The sequence below is a fragment of the Conger conger genome, chromosome 7 (genome assembly GCF_963514075.1).
Source record: "Conger conger chromosome 7, fConCon1.1, whole genome shotgun sequence".
Lineage (NCBI taxonomy): Eukaryota > Metazoa > Chordata > Actinopteri > Anguilliformes > Congridae > Conger > Conger conger.
This window is the reverse complement of record NC_083766.1, coordinates 13588906-13610916: the sequence shown is the minus strand read 5'-3', so window position 1 is coordinate 13610916 and position 22011 is coordinate 13588906. Positions and strand designations below refer to the sequence as shown.

Genomic DNA, 22011 nt, shown 5'->3' with positions numbered 1-22011 from the left:
CGTTTATTCCAACCTATACTGTAACACGTTGACGGCTACTATACACCTACCACATAGGCTGCTACTACTACTAGACTCACTTTTGTGTCTCAAATCATGTCCAGTCATAGGTTCGCGAATCCCAGATAACGATATGACGCTTAGGGGTGTTTACGTGTCAATTAGTGCTTGAAGAGACTGGGCGTGCATCAGATTTATGTCCAGTGCTCCTGCCTTCAGTGGTTTTAATGATGGGCAGCGACACAATCTGCCCTGACTTGCAACCCTGTACATTGAGTTGAGTTACTTCAAATCAATGTGCTCGGACAGACACTCACCACAAACCCGCATCTCACCAAGCGTAAGCGATGTATGTGTTCTTTCGTTTGACCACTCGGATAATTATATCAGCCTTAGTTTGGGAAGCCCCGACCACGACAGTTGTAACTGCAATAAATAGGCTATGTATGTGTTGGATGCCACGGTATATTATGAAATCACTTAAGATATAAGTAGCCACTGTCATAGTAATCACGCTTTAAAACAATGCCCTAGCAAACACATTTACTTCGAAAAAGAAAAAAAAGGTTATTCTGTTACCGCTGCAAGCTCTCCTTAAGTGACGAACCAGAATACTTTCCTGTGCGCCTGATATTTTGTTATTAATATAGGAATCGAGTGTACACCAGTCCAAACAACAAAAATTCAAACAACCCACACTTCCAAAACCTGAAAAAATAAAACTTTTCAACTTACCTGAAACTGTGTATCCTTTAATCAGACAATCAATATGGACTGCTTTGTTTTCGCTGTGATATTTCCAGTTGAGAAGTGCGCTAGTTGACAGTGCATCAGCTCATCCAACATAGGTAGGTCTTTATATTTTTCTGATTACGTATTATTTGTATTCTTGGTAGATATGTTACATTACAATATATCTGCAGAACTGTACTTAAAGTTATATATATTTGGGCAAATAATTATAAATGACAAGTTTGATTACGTTCCATACCAAATCATATCATGCACGTCTGCATTAGTTTATTCCACGCTTCGCTGAAAATACATTATGACTATTTACTCTGTGCAGGCAAAAAAACAACATCCCACTTTCCAAAATCCTGGACTCTTAGGCACGAGAGTTCCTCCTTCCTTTTCCCCTCCGTATTTAAACCTACTTTCTTGTATCATCCCCATATGCCGAGTCGTTCATTTTGATACAGAAAAGCTCCACGTCTGATTTGCAGCGCTGAAAATCCCGTGTTTCCAGTGCAAGTGACTGACGAGAAGAGATGCGCGAGTTGTCAGTCTCTGAAACCTCTCTAGCTCACGCGCTAATTAACTCGCATCCAAACCCAATGACAGGTAAAATTATTCAGCAGAAATGACAGCTACTATTTCATTTCAGGGTCTCCGCCGAACTTTCACTGTAGAAATAATAACAGAAATAGTGTTAAGAAAGCGAATAGGATTCGCAGTTTAATATTTTTATTCTTTTTTTATGTGCTACATATCGCCTCCTTGTGGTTGGGATGAATGTCAGTTTCTATTTTTTTTTCCCACAATAACGGTGCATGCTTCAACTTGGACGTGAATTGGCGCATTCAATCCAACCACCATAGGCTACCACTTTGTACTGAATAAAGACTACAGACAGATAACCGACAACTTCATATATTTTGATACCAGACTATTAATTTAATCCTGAAATTTAATTAACGCACATGGTTATCATAGTTCCTTAGGTTTGTGAAAGCTTAACTTAGTTAAATGATGACCAGAAAATACTGTTTAAAACAGAAAATAATAATACTAGATTGTATGTGTTTACATTTCCAGCAGATGATTTTTCTGCTTGATCCAATGTGAAATTTGGGATTTTGTTGCGTTACTGCCTCGTACTAAACTTATTTCATGAAAAACATGACAAGTTGAGGTAAATTAGAAATAATAAAACAAAACACTTCATAATTCCACCATAATTGCAAGCATGAGATGAAGTTGGATTACCTCAAAAGATAATTTTAAACAGAAGCAGTTTCCAGATCCAAAAATAACCACATTAGCCTACTGCTTTGAGCCAGGCTTAATGAACTACACATTAATTGAAGCATTAATCTGATTTGAGTGACAGTCCACCCCAATAGGATTTGACGACTTGTTTAATTACATCTGGACTTTATTTGAGAACTGTGAATACTTGGACATAAACTAATACCACACCACCAAGACACCAGCTGTGTGGGTCAGATTATTCAATTATAGATGGTGAAAATTATTGGGATTCTTTTTAAAAATAAAATAAAATTCTTAAAATCTAAATCAATCAAATATCAACATATCATTTTGAACATTCAAAATGATCCACCAAACCAAATTAAAATGTAATTTGAAGATGCAAAAGGATAGTATTTTCAATATGAACCTGAACTCTGAACTGATTCCCCAGACAGGTCTCAAAAGCAGACATTTGATTGGTAATGGGAGAATATGTGAATATATAGCTTCATGGACTTCAGGTTAACGGAGAGGAGTGCAGCTCTTTGCCCAGTTTCAAGTAAATCATCTATATTTTTACTCTTTTAGTGGGCTTGCATTTAGGTTTAGCTCAAAATGAATACAACTCAGAAACTAACTGCAAGCAGTATGGTTCCAAATACTCCCTAACCATAACCTCTCCAAAAAATTGCTAAGAAACGTCTCACCATGACACAAGAACAGCCAACAGAAACTGTTAGTACAGGCCAGGTTTATGAAGAGAACAGTGTGTTTAAGCCAGGGGTGTCCAATCTTACCCAGAAAGGGCCGGTGTGTGTGCAGGTTCTTGTTTTAGCACAGGACTAACTGCTGATTCTACTCATCAAGGTCTTAATTAAAGACCACAATTAGTTCATTAGTATAATCAGGTGTGTTACTGCTGGGTTAAAACAAAAACCTGCACCCACGCCAGCCCTTTTAGGATAAGATTGGACACCACTGGTTTAAGCTATCCAACTTTCAACTTGAGCTTCTAAAAAACTGTTCTTACTGCCTCTGTAAAAGATTTCATGGTTAAATTGAGTGAGCTTTGTGTTCTTAAAGGCATTTTGAAAGATACTGAGTTTTCAGTCTAAAATCGAGCACATGGAAGCAGAAATGGCGTCACTAAACACCGCAGTTACAAACCCAAGCGATGGCACTGATTATTCTGCAGGTCGCACAAGGGCAAACCCGAGATGGCATCAAGGAATCAGCAGCCAAAATAACTGGACTACAACAAGGAATGGCAGAGCTGTCTTGTAAACCTTCTGGGGACTGCGGAAAGGGAGGACACTATTGGGTATCTACAGCGTCATCTTCCCATTTGGTTTCCTTACTATCATCGAAGTAGAGAGGGCACACCAAATTTACTCTACTGGCAAGTCCCTCATATTCTTACTGTATATTCAGACTACTCAGATATACTGATACGCAAGCTATTCTGAGAGCATAGAGGCAAACACAATCACAGTTAGTCCACAGTCAGACCCTGCTGCTGCTGTTCCCGGACTATTCCAACCACACTATGGAGCGTAGAAAGGCATTCTCACCTGTTTTGGCCTCACTTAGACAAAAAAAAGTTTGTCTAACTTTCTTCTTTACCCAGCACAATTGAAAATTACCTATGAGTCACAGGCTGTGTTCAAAACCCCTGAAGGGGCTCAGATATTTGTACAAACCCTGAAGTATCCCAATCATTATAATGTTAGATAGATGGATTGATTGATTGATATATTGATTATTGGCACCCTTAATGTTCTCAAAACCTCCACACCATGACATCACTTGTTCACAGCAGAGCACAATTTCTCATTGCTTTCTATGAATTGCAAATGTCCAGTACTTTTATGCAAATGAAGTACAATTTTCAAGAATTGGCCCAATTATCAAGTCTTTCTGATCAGAATAGATTATGTTGTTTTCTGTTGAATATTTTTACTGTCAAACACATCTGTGCAACTACTCTTTGTAATCTCATCATATGTAAAATGGTCCATCCAATCATCATAATATGTCAAGTAGATATTCCCTAAATTGTAACATTTTTACCATTGCTAACAAGAATTTGATAGACCACAAATACTATATTGAAATGCATTCAAAACCCTAAAAAGTTTTCAAAGCGCTGATTGAAGTTTATGCAGGTTGTGCTTCTCATTGTGAATTGGTTATTTAAAAGAACATTCACAACTGATTCAGTTGAAGACCTACTCGGGTTTTGAGGGAATTTCAGTTTCATCTTTGGAATGATGGACTCAGGAATAAATAAAAAAGAGGGTGAAAAATTTGATCTGGGATTTCAAAATCTGGATAATTTTGATCTAGATTAAAAGTTTTGAAACACTAGGCCCTGATGATTGCCAGGGATGGATCAGGCAACCACAGAGGTTATTTTCCCAAGCGTACAGCAAGAGAGGATATCTGGGATTTGTTATGTGTTATGTAATTTGTTATTATTCAACTTTACTCGAATTACTCGCCTGGGCCTTTTTCCTGAGGCACACGGAAGATATAAGATTTAATTCATCCCTTCTCATTTGGCATTCCCAAAAAAAAACAAAAAAAACCCAGTACATATGTTCTGGTGCCAAAAAAGCTTCGTAGTCCATAAATTGGCGTCATCTGCTATTGTGTAGCTCTCATAATCCATGAAGCATGGAACGAGGTGTTTTTGTGCCATTCTTTGCAAACTCTATAGACCTAGTGTGTGTGAAATTCCCAGGAGATCAGAGATCTCAGAGTTTCAGAGATACTCAAACCACGCTGTTTGCCACCAACAATCATTCCACAGTTAAACATTAACTGAAGCTCCTGACCCGTATCTACATGATTGTATGCATTGCACTCCTGCTACACAATTGGCTGATTAGATAACCGCATGAATAAGTAGGTGTAATAAAGTAAAAATGTTCCTAATAAGGTGTTAGGTGAGTGTATATTGATGGGATACCATTGTGCTGAAGCAACAGCCATGTGTGTGTGAGTGTCATTATTATTTAAGACTGTTTGCAGTAAAGTAACCTTTAGACACATTAACACAGGAATGTGCTATAATGTGGATTTACCTTTTGGGTGATGGCTCATCGCCACTGCCACTTCATGTGTGAAGTGTTGGAAAAAGTGAGTATTGAATAATGCATCATTTAATCGTCACTTTTTCAGAACTGTTCATACATCTCTCTGCACCAACATGGAGCTTGTCTCAACTGTTCATTTCATGCCCAAAATGCACCAAAACTACCAAAACATTGCAAAGATAAAGTATTGAAACAAAACACCAGCTCTAGTTTTCTAAAAGAATACTTTGTCTGCAGTGATATGGTATTGAACACAATTACAGTAAAACTCTTTCTGAACTACAGTACTACACTTTCTCAACATGGAGGAGCCTGCTCATCCAAGAGGAAGAGGAGTAAGGATGGATGGTGGTATGGTTAGGAGAAGACCACAAAATGGAGGAAGAGGCAGAAGAGGACAAAGGCATATGGTTGTCTCCGATTAAATGAGGGTCAACATTGTGGACCCTGACATCAGCCATGGTCTTACAATGGCTGAGGCTGGTCAGAGTACAACCTAATGTGGGCCAGTCCACAGTGTCCTCAATCATACAAATATTCCAAAGGGAAAACAGGTGCCCGATTTTGCAATATTTCATACTTTTTCAGTTCACAGTAAATGCATGCTTGAAGTTCATAAAGAATACATGAACTATACTGTGATTGTGACATAAACTGTATTAGGGATTTCCAGCTGATTCCCCTGCATTATTGTGTTTTCTGTTTATTGCACTGTCACAGTATCAATAAAATTGATTCTCAACAAGAAGGATTGTAGTCCAATCTCTTGCAAGTGGTATTTTACATATTTCAAAGTGAAGTTACTGTAACAAATGTTCTTCCAGGGTGCACTGTCATAATGGCAATATATCTAACCATTTTGACATTTAAAACAATAAAAAAGGACCTTTTCATTTTGATGACACTGACTAATTCATTGAAACAATTATTTAATTTTGAAGATTTTGAGTGAGGTACACACTTTTGGAGGTGAACCATAATGTTGTGCTGTATGCATAAACTGTTTTGGCAAATGCACCTACATTTATGAGAACATTAAAAATGTTGCGGGAAATGGGCCAAAGCAATTGAGAAAAACAGTAACACTAACTTACAAGAGTCGCCCCTTTACCAACTCAGCCACAGTAAAGCCATCTGCCTTGAAAATGAAATTGCTACACCAGCACCATGACCACTCACACCGATTAATTCATACTATCAGTGTGGGTTTCCTATAAAAGAAACCCACATACATATACATTTTTGTTCAAGATATTCAAAGACACTCCCTCTCTTTATGTGATCTCTTCTGCCATTAATGTTTAGCGCGCTGCATTTTATTGCATGCATTAGCAGGGGAATGATAGCGAGTCTCACCTCAGACAGAGACAAATAAGGTGGAAATCAGACTACTACTACTCTCTGGTCATTAGGGCAAAAACGAGAAGGGCAGCACCATTCAGGTCACAGATGCTTAGGTCCAAATGCTGTGGCTGTACCATCTGGGCCTGGGCCAGCATGAGCACAGACAGTAAATTTCCAAGGTGTCTCATGTGTGCCCAAGTCAACAAATCATCAGTGACACAGCATTGAGAAATAGAGCGGCCAGCTTCAACCCTCAAAGCTCCATCTGGGGAGAGCATAAGAGCTCTAATGCAGTGTTTCATTGCTGGTATGTGGTCTAGTCCATGCTCATCTGCATTGCACCGCACTGGTAGTATACTGTTGTTTCTGATAGGTGGGTGAAAGCATGGAGATCAGCCCAGCTCCTGGGGGAAATGAGGCAACGGGGGCATGCTGAATGATGCAGCCAGTGGCATAGGGACAGTCAAGCCACTTGAGCATCACCTAGACCTACTAAATCAGCGTGTAGAATGGTTCATAGTGATGAGGGACTCTGTTCTGAACCAGCTCCCTAAACTGTCTATAAACAGATGGGAGATCTATGACCTCAGAGCACCATGCACCTTGTCTTCCTGCTCAGAAAAATCCTGATTGGCTGAATGGGCAGAGAGTATCGCATCTCCTTGTCATAGAAGTAGGGATTCTTCAACTCATCCCCAAATGCACTGGAGGGAATGGAAGAGGGGTCACATGACTGCACTGGAGCAAAGGAATGCAAGTATGGCATCAACTGTTCAATTTCTGCGGTTAGCAAGTCTTTGTCTTTGGCGGGAGGTGCACCTGCTGCTTCACTTGGAGTTGGATTGGGCCTCTCTCAGATACACCCAGACAAGCTCACCATGTTCATCTTCCACTTGTACGTCACAGCCACACTTACAAAACTGCTTCAGTACATCAAATATCATGGGCAGTGGGAAGATAGCCAGGGCCAGAAAACCAACTCAGTCAGGGGCGGGTGCCAAATAGACCCTCAGCGCAGTTAAATAGTTGTGTAATTATTTCACCAACAACAATGATTGGTGCATCACACAACAAAAAAGGATGGCTAAAATACATTTGGGCCATATTTTCCGAAATACGCCGCATTGGCAAGGTGCATGGTTACGGGGCGTGGTGACAGAATCTTGCCATTTCCCAATCTTGCCAAGTCAAGCGAGGGGCACACCAAGTAGGCTTACACCACACACCTCCCCAGGTAACTGTGGCAATGCACTGTGCAAAGTTGATTTGTGGTGCATGGGCAGGTGAAAATAGGCTGGATTACGCTCACTATATTATCAGTGAGTGTGGTGCACCTTGATTAATTCATATCCAAGCAAATTAACGGTTTTCATTACCTTTATGATGCATGCATATTGCACAGGTTGGATTGACAATTTCCATATTCTGATGCAAGACAAGAATAAGGCAACAATGTTTCTCCCAAAAAGTAATTTTGCAACAGGTCCAGACTTGCACTGATTTTATTTTGTTTTTTTAAATAAATTGACTTCTAACGAATCTCATAAAAGCTCCATCATTTTAACGCACTATTCTGTAACACGTTTTTCAAGTATTTCTTAAAGGTACAATAGGTAAGATTTGTGTTGTGGGGGGGTTCAACATCAGTGCGTTCAGAGAAAGGGGAGGGATAAACAGTGCTGTGGTTTGAGGGTGTTGCTGCAATTCCTCTCTTGACCATTAGAAGTCTGAAATTACCTATTGTACCTTTTAAATTTTACTAAACAAAATAAATCCAGGCCGTTCAAGCTGTTTGCAGCAGTGAATGACTCCATATAAATCATGGGTTGAGCAATTTTGAATGGAAAACAGGTGTTTGGGGTTCACACGTTGCATATGCAACTTTCTCCTCGGTTATTTGAACTTGGACGTGACCCAAATACTTGAACTTGAACTTCAGGCTACCTATCAACATAGCCGGCCCTCCAGACAAAAAATAACATGACATAACATGTCTTGTTTATCGGTAAATTTGACCTTGAGCACAACCTGATGATCTTAGTTTTGTATTTTTTATTTAATGTTTATTTTAGTAGGGACAATGCCAAGAGACACAGCATCATTACTGCCATTTTACACCAGGTTCATGTAGCTGATGTTCTGCATAAAGAGATTATAGCTATGGGCCTAGGATTGATCCTTGTGGAATGCCTATATGAGTAGGTTTAAAGCAGGGCTGCCCAAATCTGTTCCTGGAGATCTACCATCCTGTAGGTTTTCACTTCAACCCTAATTTGGCACACCTGATTCTACTAATACCTACTAAGTAGCTCAATGAGATCTGAAGCTGTTGAATGAGGTGTGGCTTTGTTAGGGTTGGAGTGAAAACCTACAGGAACAGGGTTGGGCCCTGGTGTAAAGGATGATTTTTCAGAACCAATCTGAACACACTGCTCTCTGGACTGTAAAAAAGAGGCCACCCATCTTGAGGCTTGTTTCTAAAAATGTAATTTACATAATTTAGACACAAGAATGTCATGGTTTACAGTATGAAACGCCTTTTTCAGGTCAAGAAACACTACTCCCACCACATTTCCCCCATCCAGCGAGGTCTTCGCATTTTCAAGGAAGCAGCAGATAGCCATTTCTGTGGAATAACCTGACCGAAAACCAAATTGTTGTGACTCTAAAAGGTTTTTTATATAAATATATATACATTTATTTCAGATTTTTCCCTTTTTCCCCCAATTTGGTAGCCAATTGTACCCCATCTAATCCAGTTAGAGTTAGTGTTAGATACACCACTCACACCCTGTCCCTCGGTGGCCCAGAGGAGTGCGACACGACTTCTTCAAGCTGTATTTCACTTGATAAAGCCTTTTTAAGGGAGATATCCCGTTTTGTCATGAGTGTCATTATTTAAACATGGTAAGTGAGTGGACCTTTGAGAGTTATTCATTTTAACGGTATATTATTCAACTAGCCCTGTTAGCATCTTAGTCAAATCATTATAGCATCTAACAGCATCATTTGTATTTAAAACAGTATCCCAATGTATGTTCCTAATCTTGTTCCATTTTACTTCTGGGGATGCCAGTTTTAACATGCTTAATTTCTTTGTTACAATACTTCTGGAAACTTTTTTCATCAATTTTCTGACGGCCAGAATCATATTATGATCTGACTTGCTTGTGAATACAAGATCGACTTGAGTCCAACTATGTCTAGTCACCCTTGTCGGTGTGCTAACCATTTCTGGAAAGTTGAATTTAGACATTAGTTTTCAGTTTCTGTTTACATTTCTTGTCCATCCAATTAATGTTGAAATCCCCGTTAATAACAGTTTCTGTGTGGTTATCAAACATTTTCATTAATTCTAGCAGATCGTCGTCAATATCCAGCAACATAATAATAGACCAACTTTTCCTTTGTTCATATTTCAAATCTTTAAAAAGCTTTGTTAACCATTTGATTTGCAAGTGCATGATATAGCAGCTCAAAAAAAGTTAAGTGGATTAGAGTGGAGCCTAACAAACCACCCCCGTCCACTGCTGCCATTTTTTTTCACGTCCTCACACACGTACTAGTGCGGAAGATATGCTAGGGGATAACTAATGCACTAAATGCAGCTTGCGTATACAGTACTGGCATGAATTAGAAACACTGTGCAGTTTAGTTCTTTAGTTCTCTGATATTCAATTTACTACGTATTACTTATAATGCCACCAGAGAAATTGTTGCAAAATATGAGATTAATCATCAGAGTTTACAAATGCAGTCTATCCATAATTTTGCCAGTAAGCGCTACTGTAACCATCATTTTAACTAGTGTCACATAATTAAAATGAAAAGATTATTCAAGTTGTTATACCATTCTACACATTACAAACAGGTTTAAGAAAAAGAACGAAATACTGTGCCCAAGCGATTACAGTCTACAATGAGAATAGCCACAAACAATTAAAAACAGAAATAAATACAGGAATTAAAATTTTTTTTTTTTTAAACTGAACAATAAATACAATGCATTTTCCTGCATGTGGGATTTAGCAATATCAATGACAAACTGAACAGTATACTAGCAACAAAAACTGTTTAATTACTGAAACTTGTGCCTTAGACCTGGGTTCAGCAGGCAGGTGGCAAAAGGGTGAAACGCGGGCCTGTCTGACCGGACAATTGCAATAAGCTACACCAAATTGGCAATGAGCCGCTCACTCTTGACTCACACACCCCGATCAGCGACTCTCCTCCCACTTTGGCGTGAGGGCAAGTCCCGAAATTACCAGAGGCATCTGGATCGTCCAGAAAATTTTAAATCAACAGGCCAACTACAGCTCGCAAGTCACCAGACGCCGGCCGGAAATATGGCCCATCATTCAAGATTTTGTCTGGCTATTAGTCTACTCAAATGGGCTGCAAAATAGGTATAATTATAATCAAAATTATAATACATTGAATCTACTCCCACTTGAAATATTCCTGTACCCCTGTCCTCCTCTTTTCTTACTACAGCCTTACATTTTTGAAAGCATACTGTAGTCTAATGACAGCCCTGGTGTGCCTTGAGATGTGGGGCTTCTAAAGGGCTTGGCTATTTCTTGATTAGTTTCAGTTTTTTCACAGGAATTAAAATAACTTAAATTCCTTAGTTCCATCAGGAAAGCTGGGCAGAAAAAAGCAAAGCCTTAAACAAAATCTATTATGCTACTGGTCGGAATAATGACTTTCTTAACACTACAGAATGTAATCCAAAAGTCCAATCAAAGTCAAGTAGCAGGTAATCAAAGGCAGAACAGAAGGTAAATCCGGCTGCTGGTAGCCAAGGCAGCAGGCAAACGGAGACCTACCAGTGGAGGAGACAGACAGGGAACGGTTCTACCATGCAGCGCAGACTCTTCTCCAGTTTCATTATCAGTCCATTCCCTCTTATAGATCATGAATTCTTAATATAGAGTCAACATAATCCATTTTAATTGTAAAAATATAATGCTGACTGATGTACATTGTGAAATTGTGAAATATGTTCTGTTAATTATATTGTATTGTATTGTATATTTATTTGATCTTTCCACTGTCTGCATAAGAAAATAATGCAACAGGGTAATGGGGTGCAGCAGAGTCTGGGGGTAAAAAATAAATGGGGTAAAAAATAGCTTCTTTTTTGTTCTGTGCGGTGCAGTGTACAGTAATGTTTGTTTTGTAGTTATGTGTTGTGTAGAGTAGTGTTGTGTTCTGTAATTTTGGGTAGTGTGTATTTGTAGTGTTTTGAGCTGTGTTTCGTCTGTCATGGTCATGTTCTATGTCAGCGATTCGCCTGAATGCACTGAATGCATTCAGCATTACAATGAATGGTTAAATAAATAAGCATGGCTGTTTCTACTTATCGCTGTCCTGTGGCCTGTTCCACAAAGCAGGATTACAGAGATCCTGCAACAGCACTTTTTACTACAGGCCATATTCCAGATTTCCAGTGCAGTTATCCAGCTAACTCAGTAATCCTGCTTTGTAGAACTGGCCCCTGGTGCTCTAAGCTGACTATAGGTTCTGATATAGGTTCAGGGGAACCTCTGACAAAACACAAAAATATAAAGTAATAAAACTGATGCAAAATCAGCAGCTTATAAGCAGGCTTCACAGATCTATGTTGAAATCCAAAAACCATTGAATGATGCTCTTTTTGTACAGATCTAGTGTGATGGATGGCACTGATTGTGGCAATAGCAGATTTTGCACCAGCATTTCAATCTGTGATGACCTCAGAATTAAATGAAATTCATATTTGGCATATTTGACAAGGCATCTTCTGTCAGACAAGATTAAAGAAAAAACAATATTATTTGGCATCATGAACATACTCTTTACTCTTTATTGAGCATGAGGCCTTTTGATTATTATTCCTCCACGTCAGTCCTACAGATGATGGGCGGTTATGAATTTAGATCTTCATCCTGCTCTTGGCATAGTTATTCCTGACAAGCTGCAGAAGCAGTTAACAGAAGCTGTTACAGAAGCTCAAACACAGTGAAAGTGGAAGCTTTTTTCTCACTGAAAAGATTATTGTTTTTGACTGGATGTAAATTATTGTAGCTATTGTAGCTTGAAGCTAGTGCACTTAGAAACACAATGGTGCCAAGTCACAACAGTGGACAAATCCCCTTTCAAATTTGAGGACAATATCACCAAAAACGTGTGTTTGCATTGTTTTTTCTAATCTTTGTGTAGGCAGTTTTCCAAAAAGAACATTTGGAGACTCCAAAAGGACACATGGAAACTAAATGATATTATGGGTCTTATGAAGTGTAAAATACTGCATTTTGCTTACTAAACTATACAACACATTTTTTCCTCATGCCTGTCACCATACCTCTCTGTCCCAAACTCCCTCTCCTTGCAGCTATCCTCAGACAGCAACATGTTGAGAAGATCATAAAAATAATACTATCACAATAATACCATCATTAAAGGAGTAACATGGTGGTTGAATGTGACACTTGCTATAGGCAACAACAAAACAAATGTACATACTTTTTTATTATTCAGTCATTTAAATGTATTTTAAAGCATATTTTTTAAATTTCCCACTATAAAAGTTCACCCGAACTGTCTGGTGTGGTATTGAGAACTGTCATTTAGCTATGATGTCACTTTCCTGTAGGCCACCGGTACAAACTGTGGGTCACAAGTTATAGGGGAGGGATTATTCTTGTGTGAGAACATTCTCATCCGGTTGAAAATAGGACGATAAATTTAAAACGCAAGAACGGACATATTTAATACTTTCATTGTGTTTCTTGGCAGTGGGTAGCACTGCCGCCTCACAGCAAGGAGGTTCTGGGTTTGAATCACCGTCGGCCGGGGTCTCTCTGTGCGGAGTTAGCATGTTCTCCCCGTGTCTGTGTGGGTTTCCTCCGGGTACTCCGGTTTCCTCCCACAGTCCAAAGACATGCAGGTTAGGCCGATTGGAGAGTCTAAATTGCCCGTAGGCATGAGTGTGTGAGTGAATGGTGTGTGTGCCCTGCGATGGACTGGCGACCTGTCCAGGGTGTATTCCTGCCTTTTGCCCAATGTATGCTGGGATAGGCTCCAGCCCCCCTGCGACCCTGATCAGGATAAGCGGGTTCAGATAATGGATGGATGGATGGATTGTGTTTCTTCAATGCCCTCTTGCTCCTTTAAGGCTCATAATTTTAATTTTAATTTTTCATTTTTAAAAACAGGCAAAAAACTAATAAAAAATCTCATATATAAAATACAGGTGGAAATCAGTTTATAATAATGCAAATTTCAGGGATAAATCATGTCCTTTCTTTTAACCATAGGCTTTGAGAATGGAACAATGATAGTGCGCATTCCAGGAGATTGGATACATTGCACTATTTCATATTTAATGATGTTCACACAGTGACATATTCAAGAAATAAGCTTAACGTGGCCGTAATAATGCCAAAGTCATTCTAATAGAAAACACTAAGGAATCCTGTTTAATCCCTTAAATCACCTGGCCAGAGTGCATTTATTTCCATTCAATTCCATTTAACAGTGAAAGTAATAAAACTAACAGTTCTATTTGGATGAATAATTTTATGATACCACTGTTTTAGAAACAACAGTTCCTTATTTTATGTGCGGTGACAAAGCAATAACTTCACAGACGACATGAATCAGGCTAAAATTTGTATTATTTTCACAGTGTTGTTTTTTCCTGCTTCTGTCTCCGACCCGTAGTTGGGAGACACAGGGGCAGAGATGTTTACAAGTCATCAAATGCAAGTCTGAGTCAAGTCTCAAGTCTCTGAGCTAGAGTTCAATTCAAGTCTCAAGTCTCTGAGCTAGAGTCCAAGTCAAGTCTTAAGTCTCCTGAATGGTGCAGCCTAAACAACCGTATGGCTATAGAAATGAATCACGATTCCTATGCTGATTGAAGATATAGAAACCAGAATTGTAGAAGACATATTTTGTATATGACAACAAGTCTGTGACAACTCAAAAGGAATATTATCAGGGGCACACAAAATGATAGTGGTTATTTAATTTACTTATTTGTATATCAATGAACTACCATGCCTGAGCCAACATTTGGTAAAGCCTTTCTTAAGATGGCTAGAGAAAAGCTTTGCCAAAACCTCAGGTATGGTGCGATAAAATAAATAACAATTATATGTTTTAAGAACTCTGTGTGACTCGTGGGACATTATGTAAGCATTACCATGGGCCTGTAATATAAGATGAGGGTCATTGTCTTTGAGAAAGCCTATCCAAAATGTAGATAATGGAATTTCAATGTACTTTTGTAGAAGTATACAGCAGCAAAGCTGTTTTCCACATTTTTAGGATGAGAAACTATTATGCATTTGGTCCACTGGACACATGTTGTGAAAGGGACACTGACATTACCGTATTTTTGGTAGTATGTGGATTTCCAAATATTTGTAGGGATAACACATTTGTAGGGATTTTGGACCATTCTTCTATGCACATCCTTGCACGATCCTTCACATTCTTATGTTTGCGCATATCAACTGCCCCCTTCAGTTCATCCCACAGGTTTTCGATCGAATTCAGGAATGTCCATTGCAGAACAGATTTTGTTATCACAGAACCATTTCTGTGTGGAATTTGATGTATGATTTGGGTCATTGTCTTACTGTAAACTCCACCTACATTGATTTTAACCAGGGCCTGTGGACCTCTGGAATTAAAACAGTGAGGTTTTCTGACAATGCTACCGCAAAAACCAGCAATAGTGATTTATGAGACTGGTTGATTATCACTCAAGATAAGCTAGTTTGCAATTAATTATTCATTAACCTTTCAAAGTCATGGAGCAGTGGATGATATGGGGTAGCACTTCCTATTTAGCATGCGAAGGCTGCTTGGTTCAGTTTTGGTTTGTTCTTTGTCTATCTTCCCTTGCAGAGCACATTTACAGGCCTGTAGTGTAGTGGTTAAGGTAAATGACTGAGACATGCAAGGTCGGTGGTACCTAATCCCGGTGTAGCCACAATAAGATCCGCACAGCCATTGGGCCCTTGAGCAAGGCCCTTAACCCTGCATTGCTCCAGGGGAGGATTGTCTCCTGCTTAGTCTAATCAATTGTATGTCGCTCTGGATAAAAGTGTCTGCCAAATGCCAATAATGTAATGTAATGTACCTTTTTGCAAGTTCCATCACAAGATAGTTCATTCAAGGGAATAGAGCAAGGGGGGAGGGGAAAGGAAAGTGTTAATGTGGATCCAGAATCAACCCAAGTATGGGACCCTGAGGAACAATATTTGGTTGTACTGCCCAGTTATGATTATTGAAGGGGTTACAACCCCCAGAGATAAATGATAAGTGATGAAATACACACTGTTTTTTTGGAGATTCATCCAGCCATATATTGATTTACAGATTGCCCCTAGATTTGAACCAAATAAATATTAGATTACACAAAATAAAAGAAGAGAAATGTCATCAATACCGTTGCTGCATGTGTACCACACATTGGAGGTATAAGTAAACCACATTATTTTGCAGTTTACCAAGAATAAACCCAGTAACTGAAGGAAGAGCCACATGACAGCCACATCAACAGCTCCTTTTGGTGAAAGGAGATGGAAAAGATTTGGAACTGTCAGGTATAGTTGTGACAAGGAGCCAGTTGCACAGACCAAAATGGAATAGAAGATAATTTATTAATGTCGTCTCAGACAGGGGTAATCCACAAGAGAAATGGTAAAACAGTCCAGGGTGCAAACACGAGTAATCCGTCCAATCCAGCAAAAAAACCAAGGGGGAATCCACAAACACAGAAACAGTCCAAATCGGTAACCAGTATTCCAGATAGCAACAAAGAGAAAAGCAAGGTGTGACACTAAAAACTCGGAAGAGCAAAAATAAACATGCGACTAAACAGGGGAAATGCTGGGGTTTAAATACACGGACTTTACAGAATTAGGTAACTATACACAGGTGATAAGGTCACATGGTGAGACAAGCCGGAAACTGAGGAACACATACTGTAAGCAAAAGCACATGGTCCACAAAAACAATGATGACAGAAAACGGCTGACAATCAAAACACCAGGGATAAACACAGGGAAAGCAAAATAAAATAGCCTGACGGTTAATTTCCTGATAGTACACCCCCCCCCCCCCATCCTCCAATGAGTGTCTCCTGACACCCCTCCTCTAGATCAGGGTGCTGTCTAAGGAAGTCTCTCTTACCCCAAGACGGCTACTGGCAGGAAATAGCGTTGAGTAGTGGAATTGCTGTCTGAGCTATTGCCCGTCAGTACCCCCCTTGCTACTGACGGACCTCCTCTTTCAGCGGGCCTGTGATGATGAAGTGCCTTGTCTCCCCGCAGTAGAGGCAGCAGCATTCTCATGTGCCTGGTACACTCTTCAGGGGTAAGGCGGGTAGTGCATGGGCCGGGGTTTGTTGGTCTCACCGCTCTCGGCTGCAACAGATAGCCTGATCAGGTTCGGTGCCACTGCTCTCCCCGTCATTTACCGGTCCATCATGCGCTTGAATTCAGTGCTGAAGTTGGCATGTGACGCAACTGTTGGGGAATTCTCCGTCCACTGAGACGAGGCCCAGTCTCTGGCTCTTCCCATTAGTCGTGTGATTATATAAGCGATCTTCGAGCGATCAGTGGGGAAACTGGAGGGTTGAAGCTCTAGGACGAGGGAGCACTGAGCCAAGAAAGCCCCGGATCTCTGACAAGAACACCCATCATTACATTCCAGTGAATAAATCTGTGAATTAGAATGGAATGATCAGTTTTAAAACAGTATTAAACCCTTCCAAATGTAAATTCTGAAAAACAGATTTACAAAAAGAACCTTTCCTTATATACCCAATAGTTTCCAATTATAATAAGAGGTTTGGCTGTGACAGAATAAGCACACTTTTCCAGAGGAATGACTCTTCGGATAACAAAAGGCTCAAGGAGACACCAGTACAAAGCCTCAAGAGCACTCCAGGCAAGGAATGTTCTTTGTTTTCACTGAAATAATTGTGATTATTCTCACGATTTGAAAAGCTTGATAAAGATTTGAACATGGAAATAACTGAGTAAAGCAATCAGATATGCTGACAACAGCTGACGGCTTACACATTTCCTCATACAGTTGGTACAAAATTAAACTAGATGATAGGGCAAAGACAAAGTCAATTTGATTCAAATAGAGATTGTCACTTCCTTGTTTAATTGAATGAGCATATTCACATCTTTAGATCTGATTATGGACAGCAGGCCATTATTTTGTTTGCTTCGTGATGTGAAGCATTTGATTTTAATTTAACATTGACAATGTTTTGAACAGGATTCTGAGATGGAAACAATGCATAATAATAAATTAGGTCTACTTTTACATAACATCAACTTTTATTCACTTATTAATTTATTCAATAATGCACAGTACTAGGAATATACAGCATCGCAAATCTTTCTCAAAGCCACCAAATTTTCATTTTGTTGGTAAAAACAGCATTAAAGCAGGTTAACTATGCTATCCAAAATGGAAATTCTAAATATACACCGCTTGTATCCAAGCTTTAATAAGCTACATGTAACTTATAACTTGTAAAATAACTGAAAACCAGTCACCACTCTTTTGATGTGGATATATTAGGCTACCACTTTAATGTTATTCACTGTCAGATGAACTAATGGTCCTAATTCATACTATCAGCCCTCACATAGACAAAAGCACTTGCTCTCTTGCTTGCCAATGTTTACACTATGAGTAATTTATTGGGGAGTGGTTCATTTTTCTTTGCAATACCATTATAAGCACCAAAAGATATTAATAAACAATGAAAAAATATATTTATTATGTTTGACTGCACCTTTGACACACTGGTAAGAAATGTATCTAATTTCTTATATAGTTTCGATGTCTATGATGTTAATTTTATTTATTTGTATTATTTTGTATGTTGTACACACACGCACATGGTGCTTAATTAAGGCAGACATCTGCTCATCATCAGACTGTTCCAGTGCTTCTTTTCTCATTCAGCTGAGTTCACGGTCCAGCTTTTTCAATTTATGTGCAAAACACAACCGGTTTGTTGAGATGTATCCATGATTTTGTTTGTGAAACTAATGGCAAGGTCTCTCAGAGATGAGAACAATTCAAATCTGTAAAAGGCAATAGCAGAAACATCTTGTATGTTTGTTCAGGGCAAACGAAAAAAGTGAAAGTATACTTTTCCTGTAAATTCTAGTAAAGCAAAGAAAGTAAAGAAAAAACACTTTGAGAAGATGACAGGTTAGTCACCTCATTACTTGGTGATTGGAGCAGAAGACATTGGGCCCCAGAATTATTGGCACCCTTTGAAATCAGCCAAGTTTTTCAAATAAACCTCAATGGTGTGTATTGCCAAAACGTTCAATTTTAGTTTGATCAGCACATAACAATTGTTAAGTCTAGCAGTGACTTTTGTGAGCCTCAACCTTGGTAGTTTGACACAGTGATGAAACCCTGACAACACACTATCACTAGCTGCTCACTTGCAAAATAGGGCTATAAAAAAGTAACCTACCCGAGGAGCGCAGATGGTCCTAGCATTTTCAATTAACCATGTTCAAACGTAAATTCGGGAGGAACATGAAATAAAAAAGTGGTTCATGGTTTGGCTTGATCATTGCCAATTTAATACTTGATCACACATAAGGTAATCAGGGGAGCTGGCATAATTCCAATGAGATTTGGCGAACTGAAGATGCTTGATTTTGTTTATTGTAATGGTTCTTCGTGTTACCCTTCCAAAGAGTTTGTAGGTATGAATGGTTCTATTTGAGACTTGTAATTCTCTCTCTCTGTAATTCTTAAACTGTGATACTTGGGTTACTTTTGGCCTCCCTCACCATTTTCCTTACTGTCCTTGGGGATAATATGTACTTCCTGGAAAGTTAGCAACCATTCCATATGTTTTATGCCTTTTTATTATTGCCCTTACAGTGCTATGTGGTATGTTTAAATGTTAATGTATTTGCATCCATTACCAGACTTGTGGTGGTCAATTACCATCTGTGTCCTCTGAATTGACTGTTCTTTGGCTTTTCCCATGCTGATAGTTGACTGATTGCTGATGGGATTTTGCAAGCTTGTTACCTATTTTTTATAGTGAAACAGGTGATGTTCTCTACTTGACTGACATTAACAAAATTAAGTAAAATTTTAACTTTTTAAATTTTATTTACAATCATTGTTAGGGGTGCTAATACCTTTCTCATATGTTTGAACATAACATATGGATGATCATTATCCATGTTGTTTTTTATCTCCATTTTTATTAATGATGCCAATAATTCTGGGGCCCATTGTATATAAAGGATCAGCATTGTTTGTATACAGCAGCGTAGGTCATATTTAAAATCATAATTTAAAGTATATTGGCCATAGGAATCTTTATAGATGTGCTTAGTACACTGTATCTGCTTTAGTGTAATTACTTGGCGAGGTTGGGCTCATAGAATGTCGAGATTGGGACCACAGACAATATGGATTATACATTATAGCTAATGTTTTTTCCGCTATCAGCTACAATGTTTCAGTGTTGGAGCTAGATGTCATTGCAATTGCAATCATTTCTAAGCAGGGATTGGTGGAGTGCAGTGTTAATCATACATTTTCTAACTTTCAATTGCTTATAATGTAAACCTACCAGCACAACTATTCTTCTTCTCATAATTTGTGCAAATGTGTTGGCAATCCCATCGATGAGGTCCACGTTTCCTTTGTAGTTCAGATGTCCATACCAGATCTAAGCCAATTACGTAATTGTTTTGAATTGGCTGGTGCAATTGAGCCAACCAAGAGGACCAGAAGGCAGGATTTGCACCTTTTAAGAGTATGCCATATGTTCCAATACACCAACATTAAAAAGTATTACATAAGACAATTACATAATTGACCCAGGTCCGGTCCATGCAAAGCAAATAACTGGTTTCACATACTGTTTTTTTAATGGCTTCAAAAATTCAAGATATCACTGTTGAAATCATGTATGACATTCTCTCAAAAAAAAAGGTGTCAGATGATGCCACATGGCAGAACAATGTCATGCCCAAGGTTCCATATTAGTGCGAAAGCTCAAAATCTACAGAGATCTTGCAGAAGCCACATCCCTCATCTCCCAAGCCTGTACTAACCAGCATGATGCATTTCCCCTCCACCACAATCAAGAGTGTTCCCTCTGATACATTATCCTCCATGTGTTGAAGGGGATTATTTTGCATGAAAACAGCCTCCCTCTGAGCATTTGGAAGAAGAAAAAAGGAACTTTTATGTCAGGGTTCGGCTCAGAGGAGGATTTAATGCACTCTTCTGAGCCAATCCTTTAAACAGCTTTCAGTCACTTCCCTTTTCATCCTCATGTTTTCACACTGACTGCAACAGCTTTCTCTCTGGGGAGACTCGTGATGACACTTATCTCACAAAACTATATATTGAGGTTGTCAACTTTCAGTATTTTGTTTCGCAGATGGATGTATGTGATATATCATGTAAAGCCTTGATGGATGTTCAATAAAGGCTGCTTCTCTCAGTACCAAATCTCTAAAGAAATATACACTTTTCTCGCTGTATTAAAGGGTATGTATTTCTTTAGAAATTTGGTACTGAGAGAAGCCTGTAGCTTTGAAAATAATCACTGGGGATTAGAATACTTACTCCTGCAATTATCCTTCACAATTACAATGTATGACAAAATTATGAGTCATAATGATTTATTATGAAATGCATGAATTTGATTAACTTGAAGTATGATTGTGCAATAATATCTGGCCCACACATTGGGAAACAGAGAAATCCCTGCACAAAAATTAAACCTGTTCTTTGGCATCAAAAAATATTGCTGCCTGGTGATCTAGCCCTGCACATCTGCCTCTGTACTTTGGATCTGATGGATTTTAATGCTTATACCATAAGAGCGCCAGAAGAAATGCTTGCCTTTCCCACTGGAGAGGTCTGCAGCACGTGTTAAGCTTAGTGCCAAGTCTCCATGGTCTCTGCCTCTGAGAAGTGGGAAAGCCTTTCTGTGTGTATGTCGTAAGAACGACGGCATGGCTAATCAGTCCTGATCCTCTCAATCAAGGATGCTTTCAAACAATAAACCTGTAATCCAAGTCAAGCACAGCAGGAATGGCATTGGTTGGGGAATTTCATATATACAGATTAGATATATGGAGAATGCACGTCCAAACTATAACAATGGTCACTTTGTATTGGTTTCAGCATCATTCCAAGACAATGAAGGACAGCTCTGCTTTTAATTATTTTGTAATGTGTTTACCTGCACAATGTGAAATAAAAGTTCAAATACAAAGGGAAGTGGGCATGGGTGGCATAATTCTGTGTTTTGTGCAGGTCTGATTGATTAAAAGTTTTATCTGAAAATGCAGTGCTCAGTCAGCTCTTTTCAAAATCTTCTACATCTCATGTTGTTGTTTCGTCCGTATATTCATCAATCAATTCAGATTCTGATCAAACAAAGTCAGATTTGTTCTGATTATTGGCAGAAGTGAAATGGGGGCAGATATAATGGAAGCAGGCATTTTGTACTTTATGCACTTTGTTCTCCAGCTTGAGAAGCCAAAGCAGCAATTACTGTTCTGAA

General features: G+C 39.0%; 1 protein-coding gene across 1 annotated transcript in view; it reads right to left on the bottom strand.

Moving 5' to 3' along the window:
• The window catches only part of LOC133133774 (X-linked interleukin-1 receptor accessory protein-like 2), a 142798-nt gene extending 141974 nt beyond the window's left edge, over positions 1–824 (bottom strand). Inside the window, exon 1 of the mRNA XM_061249971.1 lies at positions 736–824. The gene's annotated coding sequence lies outside the window, so the exon portion shown is untranslated. The remainder of the gene's footprint in view (positions 1–735) is intronic.
• Between the last annotated feature and the right edge of the window lie 21187 nt (positions 825–22011).